Source organism: Hyperoodon ampullatus (assembly GCF_949752795.1).
Source record: "Hyperoodon ampullatus genome assembly, chromosome: 5".
Taxonomy (NCBI): Eukaryota; Metazoa; Chordata; class Mammalia; order Artiodactyla; family Ziphiidae; genus Hyperoodon; species Hyperoodon ampullatus.
In genome coordinates, this window is record NC_136918.1 from 80,792,478 (window position 1) to 80,818,582 (window position 26,105).

A 26,105-nucleotide genomic window follows, 5' to 3' on the forward strand; every position below is an offset into this window, starting at 1 on the left:
TTCTTTGTTTACTAAAATGGCAGACAACATTTTTTTTTGTCCAGAAGCCCAAGACCTTTTCGTGATGGGCTTTGCGTCCACATTGGCCATAATGGTGAACGACGTCTCCCCAGAAGGAGCTGTAGGCATCCATCAGTTTGTTTTTTAGTTTATGATTAGTACTTTTTGGTTCCTGTGCAGGTAAATCATGAAGATATTCTATGCTTTCTTCTAAGAGGTTTATAATTTTTTTTTTTTTTTTTTTTGCGGTGCGCGGGCCTCTCACTGTTGTGGCCTCTCCCGTTGCGGAGCACAGGCTCCCGACGCGCAGGCTCAGCGGCCATGGCTCACGGGCCCAGCCGCTCTGCAGCATGTGGGATCTTCCTGGACTGGGGCATGAACCCATGTCCCCTGAATCGCCAGGCGGACTCTCAACCACTGCGCCACCAGGGAAGCCCTAAGAGGTTTACAATTTAAGCTTTTAACTTAATTCTGAGATCCATCTCAAATTAGTTGTGTTTGGTGTGATGGAAGTGTTAAGATTCATTTTCCTCCCTTTCATTTATTCACTAGTTCCAGCATCATTTGTTGAAAAGACGATCCTTTCCCCATTACACAGCTCTGGCACATTAGTCAAAACTCATTTAACTATATATGCCTGGGCCTAAGTCTGGACCCCCTATTCTGTAACATTTATCTAGTTGTCTATCCTTATGCCAATATCACAGTGTTGTTTTTTTTGGGTTTTTTTGTTTTTTTTTTTTGCAGTACGCGGGCCTCTCACTGTTGTGGCCTCTTCCGTTGTGGAGCACAGGCTCCGGACGTGCAGGCTCAGCGGCCACGGCTCACGGCCCTAGCCACTCCGCGGCATGTGGGACTGGGGCATGAACCCGTGTCCCCTGCATCGGCAGGTGGACTCTCAACCCCTGCGCCACCAGGGAAGCCCTATCACAGTGTTTTGATGGAAGCTTTACAGCAAGTCTTGAAATCAGGTGGGTGGACCATTCAACTTTGCTTAAATTTGACCTATGTCCATTACATATAAAATTCAAAATCAACTTATCAAAGTTACTAAAATGCTTGTGGTATTTTGATTGTTATCATTAAATCTATAGATCAATTTGGGGAGAATCAACATCATCATAATGTTGAGTGCTCCAATACGTGAATGTGGTATATCTCTCTATTTATTTAGGTCGCTTATTTTTTCACAGTGTTTTGTAATTTTCAGTGCAGAGATCTTGCATTATCTTTTGTTAAATTTATTATTAAGTATTTATGTTTTTATATTGTTATTATAAATTAAAAATTTTCATCTTCTAATTGTTGCTAATACACACACACACACACACACACACACATATTTTTCCTTCCTCTGTATATTGCCCTCTGTCCTGTGACTTTGTTAAATAGCTCCAATAGTTGCTCCTTAGTACTCCTTAGGTTCTTCCATGTTAAAAAAAAAAAACATGTTTTCTGCAAATAATGACAGTTTTACTTGTTCCTTTCCAATCTTTATGCTTTTTTCTTGCCTTATTGAACCATTTAGAACCGTTACTACAAAATTGAATAGAAGTGTGGTGGGGTGTATGTCCTTGACTTGTTGCCAGTTTTGAGGTGGGGGGCATCCACTATTTCACTGTTGCCTGTGATGCTAGCTTTAGGTTCTTGACAGATGCTTTTGTCAGATTGAGGAAATTTTTTTCTATTCCTAGTTTTTTTGAGAATTTCTGATCATGAATCAGTGGAATTTGTTGAATTTTTTCTTCAGTTATGGAGATCATAATGATGTTCTCCTTTTTCTCTATTAATATGGTAAATTGTACTGATTTTTTGAATGTTGAACCAACCTTGCATTTTTGGAATAAATCCACTTGGTCCTGATGTATTGTCCAGGTTTTTGCTTGTTTTTGTAGTGCTGGATTTGATTTGGTCACATTTTGTTAATGACTTTTGCATCTACATTAATGAGAGATACAGATGTGTAAACTTATTTTCTTATCTTTGTCAGGTTTTGGTATCATGGTTATATTGGCCTTTTAAAACATGATAGTTAAGTGTTTCCTCTTTATTTTCTGAAGGAATTTGTGTAAAATTGGTATCTTTAAATATTTGATGAATTCATCATTGAAACCATTTGGTCCTAGAGGTTTCTTTGTGGAAGGTTTTTTGATAATGAATTCATTTTACTTAATAGGTATAGAGCTATTCAGATTTTCTATTTCTTCTTGTATCTGTTTTGGTAAATTCTATATTTCAAGGACATTGTCCATTCCAGCTAAAATATCAAATTTATTGTCATAAGTCCTCAAAATGTTCCCTTATTAATCTTTTAATGCCTGTATGATCTGTAGTGACATTCTCTCATTCATTGTAGTGATACCTTCCCCTAGTCTCTTTTTTTTTCCTGGATGGTAACGTTAGGATTTTTTTTACTGAAATATAGTTGATTTACAATATTACATTAGTTTCAGGTATGCAATATAGTGATTCAGTATTTTTATAGATTATACTCCATTTAAAGTTATTACAGAATAATGGCTATATTTTCCTGGGCTGTACCATATATTCTTGTTACTTATTTATTTTGTAACATAGTAATTTGTGTCCCTTAATCCCATACCCCATCCTGCCCCTCCCCCATTCCCTCTCTCCACTGGTAACCACTAGTTTCTTCTCTCTATCTGTGAGTCTGTTTCTGTTTTGTTATATGCATTCATTTGTTTTATTTTTTTAGATTTCACTTATAAGTGATAATGTTGAGTATTTGTCTTTCTCTGTCTATTTCACTAAGCATGATATTCTCTAGGTCCATCCATGTTTTTGCAAATGGTAGAATGCAGTTCTTTTGTTTTGGCTGAGGAATATCCCGGGGTGTGTGTATGTGTGTGTGTGTGTGTGTGTGTGTGTGTGTGTGTGTGTGTGTGTATCACACCTTATTTATCCATTCATCTGTTAATGGACACTTAGGTTTTTTCCATATCTTGGCTATTGTAAATAATGCTGCTGTGAATATTGGGGTACATGTATATTTTTGAATTAGCGTTTTCATTTTCTCTGAATATATACCCAGCAGTGGATTTGCTGGATCATGAGGTAGTGCTACTTTTTGTTTTTTAAGGAACCTACATATTGTTTTCCATAGTGGCTATACCAATTTAAAATCTCACCAGCAGTATACTAGAGTTCCCTTTTCTGCACATCCTAACCAATGTTTGTTAGTTGTAAACTTTTTGATGATAGACATTTTAGACAGGTGTGAGGTAATACCTCATTCTGTTTTTGATTTGCATTCCTCTGATGATTAGTGATATTGAGCATTTTTTTCATGTGCCTGTTGGCCATCTGAATATCTTCTTTGGAAAAATGTCCATTCAGGTTTTCTGCCCATTTTTTAATTGGGTTCTTGGTTTTTTGATATTGAGTTTTATGAGATGTTTATAAATTTTGGACATTAACCATTTATCTGTCATATCATATGCAAATATTTTCTTTGCTTGTAGGTTGTCTTTTCATTTTGTCAGTGGTTTCCTTTGCTGTGCAAAAGCTCTTAAGTTTAATTAGTTCCAATTTGTCTATTTTTGCTTTTTTTTCTTTTGCCTTAGGAGACTGATCCAAAAAAATATTACTACAATTTATATCAGAGTTTTCCATCAATGTTTTCTTCGAGGAGTTTTATTGTTTCAGGTCTTACATTTAGGCTTTTCAGCCATTTTGAGTTGTTTTTTTTTTTTTTTTTTTTTTTTTTGGCGGTATGCGAGCCTCTCACTGCTGTGGCCTCTCCCGTTGCGGAGCACAGGTTCCAGACGCGCAGGCTCAGTGGCCATGGCTCACGGTCCCAGCCACTCCGCGGCATGTGGGATCCTCCCGGACTGGGGCACAAACCCATGTCCCCTGCATCGGCAGGCGGACTCTCAACCACCGCGCCACCAGGGAAGCCCTTGAGTATATTTTTGTATATGGTGTGAGTAATGTGCTAATTACATTGTTTGACATGTAGCTGTCCAGTTTTCCCAGCCCAACTTGTTGAAGAGCCTGTGTTTTCGCCACTGTATGTTCTTGCCTCCTTTGTCGTAGATTAATTGACCATAGATGTGTGAGTTTATTTCTGAGCTCTCTATGATGTTCCATTGGTCTATGTGTCTGTTTTTTTTTGTTTTTTTTTTTTTTTTTTTTTGCGGTACGCGGGCCTCTCACTGTTGTGGCCACTCCCGTTGCAGAGCACAGGCTCCGGACGCGCAGGCTCAGCGGCCATGGCTCACGGGCCCAGCCGCTCCGCGGCATGTGGGATCTTCCCAGACCGGGGCACGAACCCGTATCCCCTGCATCGGCAGGCGGACTATCAACCACTGCGCCACCAGGGAAGCCCCTATGTGTCTGTTTTTATGCCAGTACCATGCTGTTTTGATTACTATAGCTTTGTAGTATAGTGTGAAGTCTGGAAGAGTTATACCTCCAGCTTTGTTCTTTTTTCTCAGGATTACATTGGCAATTTGGGGTCTTTTGTGGTTCCATATACATTTTAGGATTATTATTACTTCATTTATTTATTTATTTTGATTTTTTGGCTGTGTTGGGTCTTCGCTGCACGCAGGCTTTCTCTAGTTGCAGCGAGCATGGGTTACTCTTCATTGTGGTACACGGGCTTCTCATTGCGGTGGCTTCTGTTGTTGTGGAGCATGGGCTCTAGGTGCGTGGGCTTCAGTATTTGTGGCACGCGGGCTCAGTAGTTTTGGTGCACGGGCTCTAGAGTGCAGGTTCAGTAGTTGTGGTGCACAGGCTTAGTTGCTCCATGGCATGTGGGATCTTCTTGGACCAGGCCCTGAACCTGTGCCCCCTGCATTGGCAGGCGAATTCTTAACCACTGTGCCACCAGGGAAACCCCAAATTTTAGGATTATTTGTTCCAGTTGTGTGAAAAATGTCATGAGTGTTTTGATAGTGGTTGAATTAAATTTGTAGATTGTTTGGGTAGTATGGTCTTTTAAACAATATTAATTCTCCTAATCCAAGAACACAGGCTATCTTTCCATTTCTTTATGTCATTTTCAAATTCCTTCATCAATATATTATAGTTTTCAGAATATAGGTGTTTCATCTCTTAGGTGAAGCTTATTTCTAGGTATTTTATTCTTTTTGGTGTGATTGTAAATGGAATCACATTTATAATCACACCAAAAAGAATAAAATACCTAGAAATAAACTTCCCTGATTGTTTCCTTAATTTTTGTTTCTGATAGTAATTATTTGTGTATACAAAAGCAACAGATTTCTATATATTAATCTTGTGTCTGGCAAATTTACTGAATTAATTTATTAGTTCTAATAGTTTTTGGTGGAGACTTTAGGGTTTTCTATATATCGTGTCATGTGCAAATAGTGACAGTTTTACTTCTTCCACTCCAATTTGGATGCCTTTTTTCCTTTTTCTTGTCTGATTGCTTTTGTTAGAACTTCCAATATTATGTTAAATATATGTGGCAAGAGTGGGCATCCTTGTCTTGTTCCTGAATTTAAAGGAAAAGTTTTCAGTTTTTCACCGTTGAATATGATGTTAGCTATGGGTTTGTCATAGATGGATTATGTTGAGATTTGTTCCCTCTATACCCACTTTGATGAGAGTTTTTATCATGAATGGATGTTGAATTTTGTCAAATGCTTTCCTCTGTCTATTGTGATAATCGTGTGATTTTTTTCCCTTCCACTTGTTAACGTGGTGTATTACATTGATTGATTTGTGAATATTGAACTGTTCTTGCATCCTTGGAATAAATCCCACTTGATTATGGTTTGTAATCCTTTTTATATACTTTTAGATTCAGTTTGCTAATATATTTTTCAGGGTTTTTGCATCTATATTCATAAAAGATATTGGCCTGTAATTTTCTTTTTTGTGGTATCTTTGGTGTTGGTATCAGGGTAATGGTAGCCTCATAGAATCAGTTTGGGAGTGTTCCATCTCTTCAATATTTTGGAATAGTTTGAGAGGTATAGCTATTAGCTCTTCTTTATATGTTTGGTAAAATTCCCCTGTGAAGCTCTCTGGTCTTAGACTTTTGTTTGCTGGGATATTTTTATTACAAATTCCATTTTACTATTAGTAATTGGTGTGTTCAGATTGTCTATTTCTTCCTGATTCAGTCTTGGAAGTTTGTAAGTTTCTAGAAATTTGTCCATTTCTTCTAGGTTGTCAAATATGTTGATGTATAACTGTTTGTAGTATTCTCCTATTTTTTAAAAAAATTTCTTTATTTTTTTGGCTGCATCAAGTCTTAGTTGTGGCATGCAGAATCTTCACTGAGGCGTGTGGGATCTTTCTTTGTGGTGCGCAGCTTCTTCGTTGTGGCATGTGGGCTTCTCTCTAGTTGCGGTGCATGGGCTTTTCTCTAGTTGTGGCGTGAAGGTTTTTTCTCTCTCTGGTCGTGGCACACAGGCTCCAGAACATGTGGGCTCTGTAGTTTGTGGCATGCCTCTCTCTCGTTAAGGCATGCTATCTCAGTAGTTGCGTCACATGGACTTAGTTGCCCCATAGCATGTGGGACCTTAGTTCCCCAACCAAGGCTCGAACCTCCATCCCCTGCATTGGAAGGCAGATTCTTTACCACTGGACTACCAGGGAAGTCCATTCTCTTATGATTTTTTGTATCTCTGTGATACTGGTTGTTATTTCTTATTTTGATAACTCTTTCATTTCCTGTTTTGTTGATTTGGTCCCTCTCTTTTCTTCTTGATGAGACTGCTAAAGGTTTATCTATTTTGTTTATCTTTTCAAAGAACAAGCTCTTTATTTCATTGATCTTTTCTATTTTTTGGTTTTGGTCTGTATTTTATATATTTCTTCTCTGATCTTTATTGTTTCCTTCCTTCTGCTGATTTTGGGCTTTGTTCTTTTTCTAATTTCTTTAGATGGAAGGTTAGGTTGTTTATTTGAGGTTTTTCTTGTTTCTAGAGGAAGGCTATAGTATTGCTATAACGTTCTCTTTTAGAACTGCTTTTGCTGCATCCCATAGATTTTTGGAAGGTTGTGTTTCCATTTTCATTTGTCAAGGTATTTTCTAATTTCCTCTATGATTTCTTTATTGACCCATTGATTGTTTAGTAGTACGTCTCCATGTGTTTGCACTTTTCCCATTTTTCTTTCTGTAATTAGTTTCGAGTTTCATACTATTGTCGTTAGAAAACATGCTTGATATAATTTCTATCTTCTTAAATTTGTTGAAACTTGTGTCCTAGCATGTGATCTGTTCTGGGGAATGTTCCATGTGCACTTGAAAATAATGTGTATTCTGCTGGTTTGGGATGGAATGTCTTGCACATATCTATTAAGTTCAACTGTTCTATTGTGTCATTTAAGACCACTTCTGTCTGGATAATATATCCATTGATGTATGTGCTATGTTAAAGTCCCCTAGTATTATTGTATTGTCAATTTCTCCCATTGTATCTGTCAATATTTGCTCTATATATTTAGGTGCTCCTGTATTAGGTGCATATATGTTAATGAGTGTAATATCCTCTTCTTGTATTGATCCCTTTATCACTATATAGTGCACTTTTTTGTCTTTTGTTATAGACTGTTTTACAGTCTGTTTGGTCTAATAAAGAGTATTGTTACTCCCAACTTCTTGTCATTTCCAGTCTGTTTTGTCTAATAAAGAGTATTGTTACTCCCAACTTCTTGTCATTTCCATTTGCATGAAATATTTTTCCATCCCTTCATTTTCAGTCTATGTGTGTCTTTAGTTCTGAAGTGAGTCTTTTGTAAGCAGAATATAGATGAGTCTTGTGTTTTTATCCAATCAGCCACCCTATGTCTTTTGATTGGAGCATTTAGTCCATTTATGTTTAAAGTAATTATTGATAAGTTTGTACTTACTACCATTTTGTTACTTGTTTTCTGGTTGTTTTTGTAGATCTTCTCTTTTCTTCTTCGTTTAGTTTCCTCCCTTGTAGTTTGATGATTTTTTGTGTGTGTGTGGTATGCTTCTTTGTGTTCCTTTCCTCTGTTTTGGTGTATCTATCATAGGCTTCTGATTTGTGGTTACCATGGGGTTCATACATGTTGACTTATTACTTGAAACAGGTAGTCCTTTAAGTTCAAACATTCTAAAAGATGTACCTTTTTTACTCCCTTCCCCCATACTTAGTGTTTTTGATGTTGTATTTTACATCTTCATGTTTATCCCTTTATTGATTATTGTAGTTATACTTAATTTTATAATTTTTTTTGTCTTTTACTATTCATGCTAGCTTAAGTGGTTGATAATCAGACTTCCCTTTATATTTGCTTTGACTAGTGGGATTTTTCCTTTCCTATAGATATTTTCTTCTTGTTATAGACTTTTCCTTTCCACTTAGAGAAGACCCTTTAACATTTCTTCTAGAGTTGGTCTGATATTGATGAACTCTTCTAGCTTTTGCTTGTCTGAAAAGTTCTTTATCCCTCCTTCAATTCTAAACGGTAATTTGCTGAATAGGGTATCCTATGTTGCAGATTTTCCCTTTCAGCACTTTAAGTATATCATGCCACTCCCTTCCAGCCTACAACATTTCTGCAGAAAAATCAGCTGATAGCTTTATGAGAGTTCCTTTGTATATGACTGTTTTTCTCCTGCTGCCTTTAGAATTCTCTGTTTAACATTTGAAATTTTAATTATGCTATGTCTTTTAATTATGGTATGTCTTGGTGTGGGTCTGGTTGGGTTCATCTCTTTGGGAGGCTCTGTGCTTCCTGTATCTACATATCCATTTCCTTCTTTAGGCTTGGGAATTTTTCAGTCATAATTTCATTGTATACATTTTCACCCCTTCTTCTCTCTCTTCTTTTTCTGGACCCCTTTATTGCAAATATTGGTGCACTTGATGTTATCCAGAAATCCCTTAAACTGGTTTCATTTTTTAAAATTTGTTTTTCTTTTTGCCATTCTGATTGGGTGATTTCCATTATTTTTTCCAGATCACTTATGAGTTCTGTAATACCTACGCTGCTACTCATTCCTTCTAGTGTGTTTTTCATTTCAGTTATTGTATAATTCAGTTCTGACTGGATCTTTTTTATATTTTCTAATTTCTCATCAATATTCTCACTGTGCTCATCTATTCTTTTCCCTAATTCAGTTATCATTCTTATTACTAATGCCTTGAATTCTTTATCTAGATAAAAAATTTATCTAGTAAATTGTTTATTTCTGTTTCGTTAGTTGTTTATTTCAGGGGTTTTCTCTTCTTTCAATTGAGATAAATTCCTCTGTCTTCTCATTTTTCTTATGTTTCTCTGTCTCTGAAATTTGTGTAAGTTACCTATTGTGATCTTGAAGGGGTGTCCTTATGTGGGAGCATCCCTATACAACCTGTGTGTGCTCAGTGGCTTTTGTGGGAGAGCCAGATTTGATTTGAACACAAGTCATGCCTTTCCTCAGGCTGTGCTGGCAGTTATAACCTTGGTAGGAGGTGGGGCTGGAGAAGGAGGGGCTAGGACAGTAACAAGGTGTGAGATGAGACTTTCTCTCTGCTCAGTGACTGTCACTCCCCTATTCAGGGCAGGGTCAGGTCCCAAGATTTTGGAGAAAAAGCCCTGAGGTTCAGGTCTGAGCAGGTTCAGTTTCCTTTAAGTATGTTATGTACTCTTCCCCCTCCCAGCACCAGCACCCTCAGCCCCATAGGGGAACAGTGCTAGAGCAAGAGGGGCTGATATGGGTATCTGACAAGGATCAGCTCACAGGGTGTGGTCATCTGGCCACTGTCAGAGATCTGGTCTGCCTCTGATGCACTGCCTGTACTATTTTGTTTTTTATTGGAGTATAATTGCTTTACAATGCTGTGTTAGTTTCTGCTGTACAGTGAAGTGAATCAGCTATATGTATACATATATCCCTTTCCTCTTGGACCTCCCTACTCCCCCATCCCACCCATCTAGGTCATCACAGAGCACCGAGCTGAGCTCCCTGTGCTCTACAGCAGGTTCCCACTAGCGATCTATTTTACACATGGTAGTGTATTTATGTCAAATGTAATCTCCCAATTCATCCCACCCTCCCCTTCCCCCCCGTGTCCACACGTCCACTCTCTACATCTGTGTTTCTATTCCTGCCCTGCAAATAGGTTCATCTGTACCATTTTTCTCGATTGCACATATATGCGTTAATATACAATATTTGTTTTTCTTTTTCTGACTTACTTTTCTCTGTATGACAGACTCTAGGTCCATCCACATCTCTACAAATGACCCAATTTCATTACTTTTTATGGCTGAGTAATATTCCATTATATGTATGTACCACATCTTCTTTATCCACTCATCTGTTGATGAACATTTAGGTTGTTTCCATGTCCTGGCTATTGTAAATAGTGCTGCAGTGAACACTGGGGGTACATGTGTCTTTTTGAATAATGGGCAGAAGACCTAAATAGACATTTCACCAAGGAAGACATACAGATGGCCAAGAGGCACATGAAAAGATGCTCGGCATCACTAATTATTAGAGAAATGCAAGTCAAAACTACAACGAGGTATCACCTCACACCGGTCAGAATGGCCATCATCAAAAAATCTACAAACAATAAATGCTGGAGAGGGTGTGGAGAAATGGGAGCACTCACTGCCTGTACTATTGCCAGTAATGGCTTCCCCCCCTCAGCTCAGATGCTGCTTAGGGTTCAAGCTACTACAGTATCCCATGGTCATGGCAGCCCCTGCCTCCAGTGTGGAGCTGCAATGTGAGGCAGAGGGTGCTAGAGTGTTCACTCAGTTCAGGCTGGGATGTGCTCTAGTCTGTCATGGGAAACCAGTCAGCCAACCTCATGGTTGCAATCTGCTCTTTCTGCCCTGCTTTGTGAGCAAGCAAGAATTCCCTCACTCCTCGTGGGTAGAGTCCAGGTGTTCCACAGCCCTCCTGTTGGTCTCACTGGCCTTCTAGCCAATGGGATTCCTTTTCCCTTTGTCAGACCCCAAGGCTGGAGAACTCAATATGTGGCTCAACTGCTCACTCCCTAGGGAAGATCTCCCCCATGTAGTCTCCCTTTTCCTCTGAGATCCCTCCCACGGGCACAGATCCTGACCTGATCACTTGTCTTCCCTTCCTGATTCTGGATGTATCTTTCTTTCAGCCTTGGTTGTACAAGAGTCTTTCTGTTATCTCCACTTAGCTTTCAGTGAGAATTTTTCCACATGTAGACGTATTTTTGATGTGTTTGTGGGGGAAGGTGAGTTCTGCGTCCTCTTACTCCATCTTCTTGATTCATGTCCCTTCCTGTCATTCTTGACATTGATAATTTGTATTGTCTCTTTTTAGAATAAGTATTGCTAGGAGTTTATTCATTTTATTAATAATCTTTTTACAGAATGAAAATTTGATTTTATTACTTATCTTTATTGTTTCTAGGTTTTCTGTTTCATTGATTTCTGTTCTTATCAAAATATCCCTCTTACGACTTACTTTGGATTTACTTTGCTTTTCTTTTGTGTCTTCCCTAGGTGGGAAATTAGATCATTGATTTTAAACTTCTTTTCTAATATGAGTAAATAAAGTTGTACATTTCTCTCTAAGCACTGCTTTAGCTGCAGCCCATAAAATTCAAAGTTGTATTTTCTCAGTCATTAAGGTCAAAGTATTTTCTCATTTCCAGTGTGAGTTTTTCTTTGAACCAAAGGTTATTCATAAATGTATTGTTTAACCTCCAAATGTTTGGGGGATTTTTAAATAATTTTTTTTTTGCTCCTGATTTCTAATTTAATTATTTCTGTGGCCAGAGAACATATTCCATAAGATTTCAGTCTTTGGACATTTATTGAGAATTGTTTTATGGCCCAGGATATGGCCCATATTGGTAAATGTCACATGTACATTTGAAAGCATATGCCCTACAGTGGTTGGTGTAGTGTTCTAATTAGTATCAGATCAAGGTGGTGGATAGTGTTTTTCAAATCTTTTATAATTTTACTGATTCCTTGTCTAATTGTTCTGTCATCTATTGAGAAGAAGCTGTTAAATCCCCAACTATGATTTTAGATTTGTCTCTTTCTTTAGTTATGTCAGCTTTGCTTCATGAATTTTGAAGCTCAGTTATTAGGAGCATAAATAATTAAGATTGTTCAGTTTTCTTGATGAATTGATCCTTTTATCATTATAAAACGTCCTTTTTAATCTCTGGTAATACTCCTTGCCTTGAAGCTTTCTTTGCCAGATATAATAAAAGAGCCTCTCTAGTTTCCTTGTGTTAAATATTTTCCTGGCATACTTCTTCCATCTATTTACTCTGATTATTTCTCTCTTTATATTTAAAGGGCTTTTGCAAGTATCATATAGTTGGGTTTTTCATTTTTTAAAAAAAATCCATTTTGACAATCTGTGCCTTTTATTTGGAGTGCTTAATCCACTTATATTTAATGCATGCTGTAGCTGAGTTTAGGTGTACTATTTTACTATTTGTTTTCTTTTTTTAAACTTAAAAAATTATTTATTTATTTATTTTCAGCTGCATTGGGTCTTCACTTCTGCGCGTGGGCTTTCTCTAGTTGCAGCGAGTGGGGGTACTCTTGGTTGCGGTTCACAGGTTTCTCACTGTGGTAGCTTCTCTTGTTGCAGAGCATGGGCTCTAGGCGTGCAGGCTTTAGTAGTTGTGGCTCACGGGCTCTAGAACACAGCCTCAGTAGTTGTGGCACACTGGCTTAGTTGCTCTGTGGCATGTGGGATCTTCCCAGACCAGGGCTCGAACCCATGTCCCCTGTATTGGCAGGCGGATTCTTAACCACTGCGCCACCAGGGAAGTCCCTGCTGTTTTTTTTCTGTTTGTCCGATCTGTGTTGTGGTCTTCTGTTTTTCCATTCTTTCCCTCATCTGGGTTAATTTTTCATATTCCCAGTCAAGTAGGGATGCATGGTGAACTTGTCTTAACCCCTTCCAGGGTCTCTCCCATTAAATTTCTGGTTTGTCTGCTGCTCATCCCAACTGAGACTACATCTTTGGGCTAACAAAGCTGTGGGTTTTCCCTGTTCACTTCTAACTAAGTTCACTAAGTTTGGCATGTAAATTCACAAGATTTCTCCCCCACTGCCTACCCTAAATCCATTCTTCCCAGTCTGGCAGCAAAGCTGCTGGGTTAGAAGACTACCATTCTTGCTGACTGAGGTAGGTGAGGGGTTGGGGGTGGGTGGGTACTAGACTTCTGTTGTTCTTACTTGAATCTTCAGCAAGTTTTCAATTTGTTGTCCATCTCTGGTAGATTACTACTGCCCTAAAAATGGGTGTTTTGACAATTTTGTCCAGTTATATACTTTTCTAGTAAGGTGGATTGCTGACCTCTTCTTTCTGTCATAACTGGAAGCTGACTATAATTATGTTTTAATATAATGTCTTTAACCTTTATTTATTTATTATTTTTTAAAATAAATTTATTTATTTTTTATTTTTGGCTGCGTTGGGTCTTCATTGCTGTGCACAGGCTTTCTCTAGTTGCGGTGAGCAGGGGCTACTCTTCGTTGTGGTGCGTGGGCTTCTCATTGTGGTGGCTTCTCTTGTTGAGGAGCACGGGCTCTAGGTGTGAGGGCTTCAGTAGTTGTGACACATGGGCTCAGTAGTTGTGGCTCACAGGCTCTAGAGCACAGGCTCAGTAGTTGTGGCGCATGGGCTTAGTTGCTCCGTGGCATGTGGGATCTTCCTGGACCAGGGCTCAAACCCATGTCCCCTGCACTGGCAGGTGGATTCTTAACCACTGTGCCAGCAGGGAAGTCCTTTAACCTTTATTTAAAATAAGAAACAGTGAGGAGAACATTTCTGCATCTTCTCTAAATCCTCCATTGGAGGTTTCTTAAGTTGTTGAATGTTGTTTGTGCAACGATAAATGGGATAAATACCTTTCAGGATACAGAAGGCCCTTACTCCCTTTATGACTTACTTGGTTCCTTGATAACATTCACCAGTTGAATCATAAAAGGTTAAATATAATTTACTATAAATTAATGTTATAAATTAGAATTATGTTCTTAACTCATTTTATAATATAAAATAGCAAGACATCATAAATGTTTTCCAAAACCACACAAATATTTGCTTCTACAAACGTTAGGTATGTAGAACTTCATTGAATAAATACTTATTGAGAGATTACCATGTGCCAGAGACTGTGCCAGGCACCAGGATATAAACAAATGAACTCATGAGATGCAGCTCCTGCCCTCCCCTCAGACCTAAGAGGCCAATTGGTGAACGAGGTGATTCCATAAGCATTTAGGATCAAGTGTGATATGTGCCATGGCAGAGGAAGTTCAGGTGTTATGACTGTGCCCAGTATCAGTGTTTGCTCCCACATTTGTTCCTTTGGAATCCTTGAGGGTTTAGAAATAAAATATCATTAAAACCTGTATTGAAGACATGTCTTCCATGGTAAATCTCTCTGAATGGTAAATGCTTGGGGAGGGACAGTTTCCTTGGGAAAGTCTTCAATTCTAAAACTTGAATGCACATTAGATCACTTGGAAAAAATACCCTTGCCTTGCTCCTCTTCTAAAGATCTGTCTTGATTGGTCTAGACAGAGGCTGAAGAGCCCCTTTTTTAAAGTACTCAGGTGATTTTAACATGCAGCCATGGTTGAGAACAACTGTGGTCCCCACTTCCAGTTTTCTTAACATTTGACACCTACAATAAAGATACCTCCTTCTTCAATGGTTTTTTAAGTTTTCTGGGAAATTCTTCTTCATGATACTTATGGCTTCCTTCTAACTGCTGTGATGTCTGGTAGCGAGGGACCCCTTATTATCAACACTTAGATTCTCCAGAACATGGGGCATTCATTCCTCTCACTTCTTCACTTATGACAGCATATCCATATTCTCTCTCTCTCTTACTCTTCTCCAGGTAAGATGGAGAAACTCATCTGATTGGTTAGAGATTGAAACCCACTGGGCTACTTTCCATGTATGCTTGCTGCATAAAAGTATTCTAAGTCTTCCTAGTAGATGCAACTCTCCTCCCAAGTGTGTACCATGATCTAGAATTGAGGAGGGGGATGAGAGTCAGTAGTGGGATCTCCCCCTGAACTAATATATACTCAGACTTTAATTTGTCTGGGAGCTCTGTGCTTCAGGAATTTGGACTCTCCAACAATTTTGTGCCAGCAGTTTCTCATCCCAAAGCGATCCTTTAGTCACACTACAAACTTCTTCCTTGGATTTTACCTGTCTGTTCTTAAGCATTTTGAAGAGAGGCAATGCCTTTGTCAAGAAGCACAAGGATTCACTGTGACTAATTATGCATGCATGCAAAAAACTTTTCCCCTCTCAGAAATCAGTTTGTTGTGACTGTGCATTGCTACTGACTGTACTACTGTAGCAACCTCAACCCACTACATGGCCCCGGGTGTCATGATCACGTGGCTTTAAACACAAGTTTTGCTCATCACTCAGGATGTTTTCTTTTCAAGAGCAAAGATTTATTAAAGTTGGGGTGTTTCAACTCAAGTCATTATAAGCAGAGGGCTGCCAGTATCAGAAAAAAGTTTTCCTTTCTTGGTAAACTTCAATTAGCTAATGAGAATTTTATAATACCTTATAGTGTTCTTTTTGCCTAAACACAAAGCTTAATTTTAGAAGACGATACAAGGATAAAGATTTTTTAGAAAATATTCTATTGTAAGTTTCATTATATGTTCTTTATTAGAAGCTGCTTTAAATCCTTTATTAAAGTAGGTATTGATTTTAACTTTAGTTCACTGCTGTATAGCAGGGGTGGGCAAACTATGGCCCATGGACCAAATCTGGCCTGCTACCAGTTTTTGTACCTGAAGTTTTTTTGGAACACAGCCACGTTCATTCATTTATGTGTTATCCATTGCTGCTTTCACCCTAAAATGGCAGAGTTGAGTAGTTGCAACAGAGACCATCTTCCCTACAAAGTCTAAAATGGTTACTATCTGGCTCTTTACGGAAGAAGTCTCCTGTTCCTTGCTGTTCCCTCCCTCCCACCTTCTACCCCATCATCCCTAACTCATGTCTTCTCATTTTCTGTTCCCGATTTTCCATTTCACAAGTGAATAATATAACCTTTACCTAGTTAAGGTTAGCAATTTTAAAGGAACAGAATAAAATTCAGTTGCCTCTTACTTGGGCAGTACTTTTCTGTCGATCAGTGATCCTCAAGGCAAACAAAACAAAAAAACAAAAACGTTGCCCCTAGTTTTCCTAGGATAAGGTAAAACCTTTCAAGTTTGTATGATCAGGTATTTTTTCAGCTCAGGAAATTTTTTATTATAACTTTGATTATTGTTTCTATTTTATTTGGTTTTGTTTCGTCTTTAAGAATTCCAACTGCTTGTAGGATTGGTCATCCAGGGCTAACCTGTCTGTTCTTATGATTCCCTGCTTCAGTTTTCTAAGAGGCCATTTCTTTTTGCCTCTTATTAAAAACACCAAGCAGTTTCTAAAGGTTGTTTCCTATAGTAATGTTGTTACCATGTCCAAGCTCGCTCTGCTCGCCACACAACAGGCCAATAAATCAGGAGACGAGGTGTTGAGGCAAGGAATAGTGACTTTATTTGGAAAGCTGGCAGACCGAGAAGATGGCAGACTAAAGTCTCAAAATAACCATCTTATGGGTGTCTGGATGCCAGTTTTCTTTTATAGAACAGAGAGGGGGAGGAGGTGAGGAAGTAAAGTAAAAAGGCCATTAGTTTTGCCTGGCTTGGCCAGCATCGGGGAGGGGATGTATTAATTTCTTCTTTTCTGCAGTCATTCACAGGTGGGCAGGGTCAGATTGTCTCCCAGTGAGCTGAACAAAGGCACTTTAGTTTAACATTCAGGCAGAGGGACAGGGTTCCCTGAGGCAGACCATTATGTATGATTATAACAAAAGTTACAAAAAGCAAAGGTTAAAGTCAAAGAAACAGATCCAGCATGGAGTCAAAATTGGCTCTTTCCTGTTACAGTTCCCCACTGTCAATGTCCATTGCACAGTATTGTGGGAAAAGGGGTGACGACCATTCTAACTGCTTCATCAGGTGGATCTTTCTGGGAGTGTCCACCAGCGGTGCCAGTGTTCCAAATGTTGAGATTTGTCTTCTTTTGTTCCTCTTTGGCAAGTGTCTACTTTACACTTGGAAACATAAAAAATATTCACAACCTAAAAGTTGAGAGTTATGTTTTATTCGGTGGGAATTTTTTTAGGAGTTCAAACCCAGGAGGCAACATCTCAAGTTAAGGAATTTGCGCTTTTCTGTGTATGGGAAGATGCAAGAGTCTGGGCTCACTGAAATCATTCCTTTGATAGGCACCACAGCTATCTGGGGCCTGTATCCTGCTGTTTCACATCCTGAGTTTCCTTAGGGCTCACAATAGGGAGTGGCTGCAGTCTGATGGCTGCTAGATGGCAGGTATTCTTTTCCTTCCTGAGTTCCCTCAGTGTTCACCAGCTCACATTGGAGGGCTGCAATTGCTGATGACTGATATGGCAGGAAATATTCCATTTCTCAAATCCTCTCCTCTTGGTCAGGAACTTGACCAACATTTTGGAGACATTTCATGATCAGATTTTGTCCCATGGTGCTAGGAGGCTCATCCTAGATCAGGCAAAAATTCTTGATATGCCACTCCAGGTGCTAATTTTTGGATTAGGCCCTACTGATAATTAAAGATTCTCTGGATCCTCTGTCTAATTATGATCCAGGAGACATTTTCCCTTGTTGCTTCTTCCCATACCTAGAATCACACTATTACAATTATTTTATGTTATAAATGTGATCTATTTCCTCAAGATGTTAACCATCATCTATTTTGTTGGAGGCCTGGTTACACACTAGGTACTGTAATAGACAACAATCTTCTAAATTACTTTACCCTCTTTTCAAAATTTGCATTTTAAAAAGATGGCAGAGATGAGAGTTCTTGAGAAAACCAGATAGGACATTTGAATCTCAAAGATACAGGCAAGTTTCTCCTAGGATGACTTTGTTTCCTTCTCTGGGGTTTCCATGAGCGCCATTTGTAGGTTTAAAGAGTGCTCTGGGGCTTCCCTGGTGGTGCAGTGGTTGAGAGTCCGCCTGCCGATGCAGGGGACACAGGTTTGTGCCCCGGTCCGGGAAGATCCCACATGCCACGGAGTGGCTGGGCCCGTGAGCCATGGCCGCTGAGCCTGCACGTCCGGAGGCTGTGCTCTGCAACGGGAGAGGCCACAACAGTGAGAGGCCCGCGTACTGCAAAAAAAAAAAAAAAAAAAAAAAAAAGAGTGCTCTGGTGGGACCCTGATGTCAAGCTGTTCTGGTGAAAAAGTTACTTGAGCATTTAATTTACAAAGGAGACTTGTCCCAAAAAAGGGGGATTGGATACTCTGGCATATATAAGAAGCTATGTTTCAGGGTGAGGTTCCCTAGTTGGCATTCTAAGAGGTTGTAAGAATGAATGGTTTTGTACTTCTCCAGAAATTCCTGTGACCGGGATAGACTGAGATGCTTTCTGTGCCACCTTGGTGTTTAATATGTGGCACCATACCTATTAGAAAGTCAGTCAACTTGTTCCCTACTGTCAAAGTTACCCAGGGCTCCTGTGGGGAAATTAGAATCAGATGCCTCAAGTCTAAGGGAGTCCCCTGGCTTCTTACAGGATATCAGTGCAAGGGAAATTGCCCTGCTGTTGAAGTGGCTCCCAGTCCAAATTGGGTGCCCTGTCGAGTCTTAGATGGTAATACTAAACCACGTCCCTATGCTCCAGGGGTTAATATAGAAACTTCTGTTTGATCCCCATGGGTAGGAGAAACAGGAGGTGGTGAAAGGAGAGAATATGTTGGTGGCATGGGGGGCAGCTGAAACAACTGCCAGTGCAGCCTGCTTGGCCAGTGGGGGAGCTGGATAGGCTGGAGGGGCTTTAGATTTTGAAGTAACATGTCCCCACTCTCATTTTCTCCCTCTTCTCCTTGTAGAACAGGTTTCCCCTTGGGTTTCCTTTCAGACCACTGCACCATAAGGTGGAAGCCCTCTGACTCCTTTTCCTCCTGATGCAATAGTATAAATGCTCCTACATATGGAATCTCATCTCTTTTCTTTGCTCTTTTGCAAAACACTTCTAATTGTGAGATCGTATAATAATTGAGTGAGTCATTCAGGGGCCATTGCTCTTCTGAACTTAACATATATTGGGTCCACACCCTATTACAATAGTATATCATGTCTCTCTTAGTCATAGGTTCACATCTGTGTTTTGCCCATTTATTTAATATACACCCCCAAAGGGCTCTCCTTCAGGATAGTTGGAGTTATTTCCCATTTTTATAAGTTTGATGACACCAAAACACAAAAGATGCAAACAAATTCCAATACAAAAAGCACAAATTCCAACATTGACGCACACAAAGCCAAAACCAGCGAACCCATTCCCAAATCAGGTAGAGTCCAACAATTCCCCCCTCCAACAGGGTACCCCAACCAAACAAATTAGCTTGTCTTATAAAGGAAAAGCCCAAATTGAGGGGGGAATATGCTCCCGGTGTGCACACCTGAGCAACTTATTCTCCAGAATTGAGTCCGTCGACTCATAGAAGTTTGTCAGTTCCTTGCACCAACTGCCAAGTGCTGGGGTAGCTGGTGCCACTTCAGGGAATTCTGAAGGGAAGATCCACAGGACAAATGGTCCTGGCAGCTGCTAGGGCCTTGCTCCAATATTCCCTGACTGGGGCTGGCTAGCCACAAGCAGCAAGGCTCCTGGCTGGCTAAGCCAAATTTGTTACCGAGTCCAAGCTCACTCTGCTCACCGCATGACAGGCCAATAAATCAGGAGATGAGGTGTTGAGGCGAGGAATAGTGACTTTATTTGGAAAGCCAGCAGACCAAGAAGATGGCGGACTAAAGACTCAACATAACCATCTTATGGGGGTCTGGATGCCAGTTTCTTTTATAGAACAGAGAGGGGGAGGAGGTGAGGAAGTAAAGTAAAAAGGCCATTTATCTTGCAAAATATCTCCTTGCTTGGCCGCATTGAGGAGGGGATGTGTTCATTTCTTCTTTTCTGTAGCCATTCATAGGTGGACAGGGTCAGAATGTCTCTCTGTGAGCTGAACAAAGGCACTGTAGTTTAACAGGCAGAGGAGCAGGGTACCCTGTGGCAGGCCATTAAGCTTACAGTTACAGACAGTGACTCTAATGACAAAAGCAATGAAAAGCAAAGGTTAAAGTAAAAGAAACAGATCCAACATGGAGTCAGAACTAGTTCTTCCCTATTACAGTAAGATATTTTCTAAGATAAGCTTTTATTGTTTTCAGATAACATACATTTTCTTTTATAAGTTCTTTACATGGGTCCCATGTTGATTTGTTGTGGATACTTTTGTTTATTTATTGTTTTTCCTATTTACTGATCTTTAAATGAGGAGAGATCCATTCAGCCCTGACACTTGTCAACACGTAGGATGGGCAGATTGCTCTCCAGCTGCACTCTCTCCATGAGTGTTACATGAATATACTTCTCAGAGCTAAAGCTCAATGGTGACTTGATGTGCCATTGTATGGATATACCAAGGTTTACTTTTCTATTCCTATGTAGATAGACAGTTGGGGCCAGCATGAATAGTACTGCTACAGCATTCTTGTCATGCCTGTTGGTGTACATACTCATGTATTTCTTCCGGAGAATGAAATGCTGTGAGAATGAAATGCTGGGTCATGGGGATTGCATATTTTCAGTCTTAACAGATAATGCCAATGCACTATGAATAGCAAACCAAAACCACTTAAATATCCAGTAACATTTTTTATTTGATTCAACAAGCTGACATATCTTCATAGTTAACGAAATGTTGAAATGAGACAGGAGAAAATTTCCTCTTGAAGTAGAGCCTCTGGGAAACACCAAAGAGAATAAGGCTCCTTCATTTGATTATTATTACTGAAAATCATTTTAAATTATTGGGAGTTTAAAGAAAATAAATCTGTTCTCTCATGCATCACATATTGAGATGCCCATAAGAGCTGCACATCTTAGGAGAAGCACAGAGGACTGGAATGCTCTATGATGATTTGTACAGCTTCTTTTTAAAAAGATGATAGTCTGTAAAAAACAACACAAATATTTATGATTACATCATCTTTTTAGAAACAATGATTATCAGATCAATACATCCAAAAAATTACTGTGATACAATTACACAGAGTCCTGGTTTTGAAGTCACACAGCCCCAGACATATCCCAGCTCTGCCGCTTACAGGCCCCATGATCCAAACGTTTCCTAACTCACCTCAGTTAGTCTCAGTTTCCAAATTCTACAACTTGAAAAAAGACTTTACATTAACTGATATAACTTAAAAATTAATATGTGTGTATAGTAAAAAAAAAATTCAAACTACAAAAGGACAGAAACATGTGGAAAGTAAGCCTCTTTCCCCTCAGTCTGACCTACAGTCCTCAGTTTCCATGCCAACAACAACTACTTACCAAGTTCACATTGATCTTTCTAGGATTATTCTGTGTATATTGCAAGCATAATGCATGTATGTACATGTTCGTATATCTACATAGGTATTTCTAACTTTTAACTACAGAATATGACACACAAAGGAAAGTACAAAAAGAAATCATTGTACAGCTTAATGAATTAATGTGTACTACTCATCTCTGTAAATACCACCCAGGGCAAAAAATCCCATAAGCTTCCACTTTGTTCCAATCACAACCCTCTAAAAGAAATCACTATTCTGATTTTTATTTGATTTTTACAGTAATCACTTCCTTGCTTTTCTTTATATCATTACCTAAGTGTACATTCCTCAACACACAGTTTAGTGCTGATTTTGAATTTTATATAAATAGACTCATACTGTAGATTTTGTTTTTTTGGCTTTGGCTTCTTTCAGTTCTCATTATATTTGTGAGATTCATCCATGTGTTTGTCTTTAGTTCTTTTTCATTCTTTTTATCTGCTGTAGAGTAGGAATTAACAAACTTTTTCTGCAAAGGGCCTGACAGTAAATATTTTAGGCTTTGTGGGCCAGAAGACAAAATCAAGCATATTATGTAGGTACTAAAATAACAAGAAAGAAAACAAATTTTCACAAAATTTTATTGATAAAATTCAGAAGATAGTAATAATAATTGCCTGCAGTTTTTTGTAATACAGGTCTCCTGAAGAAAAGAATGAAACTCTTATTTAGTGGATAACATTTTGCTTAATTGGGGTTCAGGTAATTTAAAGTGATAGCAAATGTTCATCTGTTAATGGTGATGTGTAATGAGACTTCCCCCCATTGCAGTTGTTTTTTTTTTTTTTTTTTTTTTGTGGTACGCGGGCCGCTCACTGTTGTGGCCTCTCCCGTTGTGGAGAACAGGCTCCGGATGCACAGGCTCAGCGGCCATGGCTCATGGGCCCAGCCGCTCCGCGGCATGTGGGATCCTCCCGGACCGGGGCATGAACCCACATCCCCTGCATCGGGAGGCAGACTCTCAACCTCTGCACCACCAGGGAAGCCCCCCATTGCAGTTTTGAAAATGTCTTTCAGACAAATATTGTATGGTATCACTTATATGTGGAATCTAAACAATAGTACAGAACAGAAACAGACTCACAGACATAGAAAACAAACTTATGGTTACCAAAGGGGAAAGGGGCAGGGAGGGAAAAATTAGGAATATATGATTAATAGATACACACTACATATATAAAATAGATAAACAATAAGGATTTACTGTATAGCACAGGGAATTATATTCAATATCTTGTAATAACGCATAATGGAAAAGAATTGTAAAACTGAATCACTGTGCTGTACACCTGAAACCAACAAAGTATGTAAATCAACTATACTTCCATTTTAAAAAAATGTCTTTCACAGATAGGTGCTGGCAATACTGATCTGAATCCATAAGCATGTGCTTTTTTTTTTTTTTTTTTTTTTTTAAGTTTTCCTTTTTTGTTTTTTGGCTTATTTATTTATTTATTTATTTATTTATTTATTTATTTATTTATTTTTGCTCTGTTGGGTCTTCGTTTCTGTGCGAGGGCTTTCCCTAGCTGTGGCAAGCGGGGGCCACTCTTCATCGCGGTGCGCGGGCCTCTCACCATCGCGGCCTCTCTTGCTGCGGAGCACAGGCTCCAGACGCGCAGGCTCAGCAGTTGTGACTCACGGGCCCAGCCGCGCCGCGGCATGTGGGATCCTCCCAGACCAGGGCTCGAACACGCGTCCCCTGCATTAGCAGGCAGATTCTCAACCACTGCGCCACCAGGGAAGCCCAGCATGTGCTTTTAATTGTGCATATTTATTGCTTGGAAGGCATTTATAGAATTCCATTAGATTCTTCTCTTGATATTTGCCTTTTAGCACATCATTATAATGCAGATTAATCACTTCCATGAAGGTTAGATGGACATGCCTCCACTGCACAGTTAAATAACTTTGAAATATAGAAATTTCCTTTGCACTTGTTTCAAGGTCCAAAAAACGCTCCTGGAAGTACAGTTTAAGCTCAGAAAATACATTCACTGCAAATATGCATGGGAATGGACACCTCATTTTTTTAGCTTTGGCAGCACAGGAAGTATATAAAGCAGCTTACTATTACTTGTGATTCAGACAATGTTAGTTGCCATTGAAATGACTTTACCATAGTATAAATTCTACATACAGGTTCTGTTTTGCCTTGTAATTTTTAGGTTGGATTCATTTAAAAATATTACCAAGTCTGCAGCAAATGCTAATTTCCAAAGTCATTCAGTGTTCCATGATGGTGGTTAAGGGTAATTTTCTTAGAAAAATCTCAATCTTGTTCTGAGCTCAAAAAATCACACAAAAATGCTACCACTGCTAAGCCATCAAACATCACGGTGGTAGGGAAAGTTAGGATATTCTGCTATTTCTGACAAAAAAAAAAATTCATGGAACAATGAATTAACAATGGATAAATCCATGAGGCTGAGTGAGGATCACATTGACACAGCTGGCTAAATAACACATGATAGATTCAAGCACCTTTCTACTAGTAAAGGGGTTATCTACCAAAAACCTAAAGCTGACATTCTGGAGAAATTTGGCCTTAGGTCTGGGGCTCCTCCAGATTCCAATCCATCATGCTTGCTCACACAGTTTTTAAAAGTCTTGCTGGTTTCTGTTTCCCTTAGTAAAGTCTTATAACCAGATTTGGCCAGTGCCTCAAGGGAAGAAAATGGCCAGTGATCTTAGATCACTTAGGAAGGACTCTTTCCTCTCTACCATTTTAGTTCATCGAGTTCCCCTTTATTGCCAGAGCTCTTCACTGTCTCTAAAAGGTTACATTTACAATATATCCATAATTTTCTCTAATTCTTGAAGCTACCTACTGTATCTACTTAGAATCAGAAGACATGTCTATTTTGTTTTATTAATTCCTGTTACTTTTGTTTCCTTCCTTTTACTTTTTTTTGCATCTAATTTGCCATTCTTTTTCTAAATTCTGGAAAAGGATACTTAGTCTTACTTTCACCTTTTCTCTTCTAATAAATGCCTTTAAGCCTACAAATTTCCATCTAAGCACCACATCAGTCCCATTTTACATGTTGGATATGTATGTAGCATTTTGGTCATTTTTCAGTTCAAAATATTTTCAAGTTTCTATTCTGGTATTTTCTTTGATGAACAGATTATTTACACCTGAATTTCCTAATTTCCAAACAAATTAGAATTATCTTGTCATTGATTTCTAGTTTCATTACATTTTTATGAGAGAACACACTTTGCCATGATTTCAACTTTGAAATAGTTGACACTTGCTTTATGACACAGTATATAGTCAATTTTTGCAAATGTTCTCTGTGTGCTTGAAAATAATTTGCATCCTGGAGTTGTTGGGTATAATATTCTATAAATGTCTATTAGGTGAAATTTCTTAACTATATATCTCAAATCTTCTATTTTTTAGTTTTTTTTCCTCTGCTTGCCATATCAGTTCCTGATAGAGATTAAAATTCCCAGCATTATTATGGATTTTTCTGTTTCTCCTTGCAGTTCTCTTAACCTTTGCTTCATATAGGTTGAGGCCATGTTATTAGATATATTCAAATTGTGACTCATTATACCTTCCCAGTGAATTAAACCTTTATCTTTATGAAGTGTCCCTCTTTTGCTCTAGTAAGTGCTTTCTGGCTTAAAGTCTTCTTTGTCATTAATATGTTAACATCAGCTTTCCTGTGGATGGTGTTTTCATGGTATCTTTTACTTTCCTTTAACTTGTAACCATTCTGCATATTTAGATTTTACATATAAAAGGCATACAATTGAGTTATTTTTTAAATTCAGTCTGACAAATTCTGACTTTACTTTGAGCATTTAGTCTATCTACATTTAATGTAATTAAATGATGAATCAATGATAAACACCTACCATTTTATTCAGTGCTTTCTATTGGTTGTTTCCTTTTTCTCTCCTTTTGTCCTCCTTTTGTATTGAGTGTTTTTTATTTATTTCATTTTCTTCTATTAGTTTAGATGTCATACATCTTTTCACTATCCTTTAGGATTTACCCTAAAGGATACAAAATGTTTCCTTGAGTCATCAACTGTAATGTTAGGTGACACTTTTATCCTCTTCCTAGACAATGCAAGTGCCTTGGGACAATTTAACCCATCTATGCCCTTTCTGACTTATATACTATTGTTGTTGTATAACTGTACTGCTGCTATTTTTGCTGTTTCTTCTAATTGTTGTTATATGCCATCAATAAATATTTATCCACATGTTGATCCTTCATTTATCTCCAACCATCCAACTGGGATAATTTTCCTTCTGCTTGAAGACTACCCTTTAGTAATTTATTGTAGGGCAAATCTCCTAGTGACAAATTTCCTGTTTCATTTATCTGAAAATGTCTTTTATTGTCATTCTCAAGGATATTTTTGAAAGGTATAGAATCCTATTTTATTATACTACTTAAGCATATTGAATATATCATTCCAGTATTTTCTGGCTTTGTTTCTGGTGAGAAGTCAACTCTCAGCTTAATTATTGCTCTTATGAAGGTAATTCATCTTTTCTCTCTCAACACTTTTAAGATTTTCTTTTCTTTTGTTTTCAGTAGTCATATTCCAATGCATCTAGGTATAGATTTCTTTTTATTTTGTCTACTTGGGGTTAAGAAGCCTTCTTAAACATTGACCCTTTCATTGGTTTTAGGAAATTCATATTTCGTA

General features: G+C 38.5%; 1 protein-coding gene across 1 annotated transcript in view; it reads right to left on the bottom strand.

Annotated features, from left to right (window-relative positions):
- Positions 1-20,706: 20,706 nt before the first annotated feature.
- The window catches only part of CFAP91 (cilia and flagella associated protein 91), a gene marked incomplete at its 5' end in the record, with an annotated part of 155,610 nt that continues 150,211 nt past the window's right edge, over positions 20,707-26,105 (bottom strand). Inside the window, one exon of the mRNA XM_079704207.1 lies at positions 20,707-21,001. The remainder of the gene's footprint in view (positions 21,002-26,105) is intronic.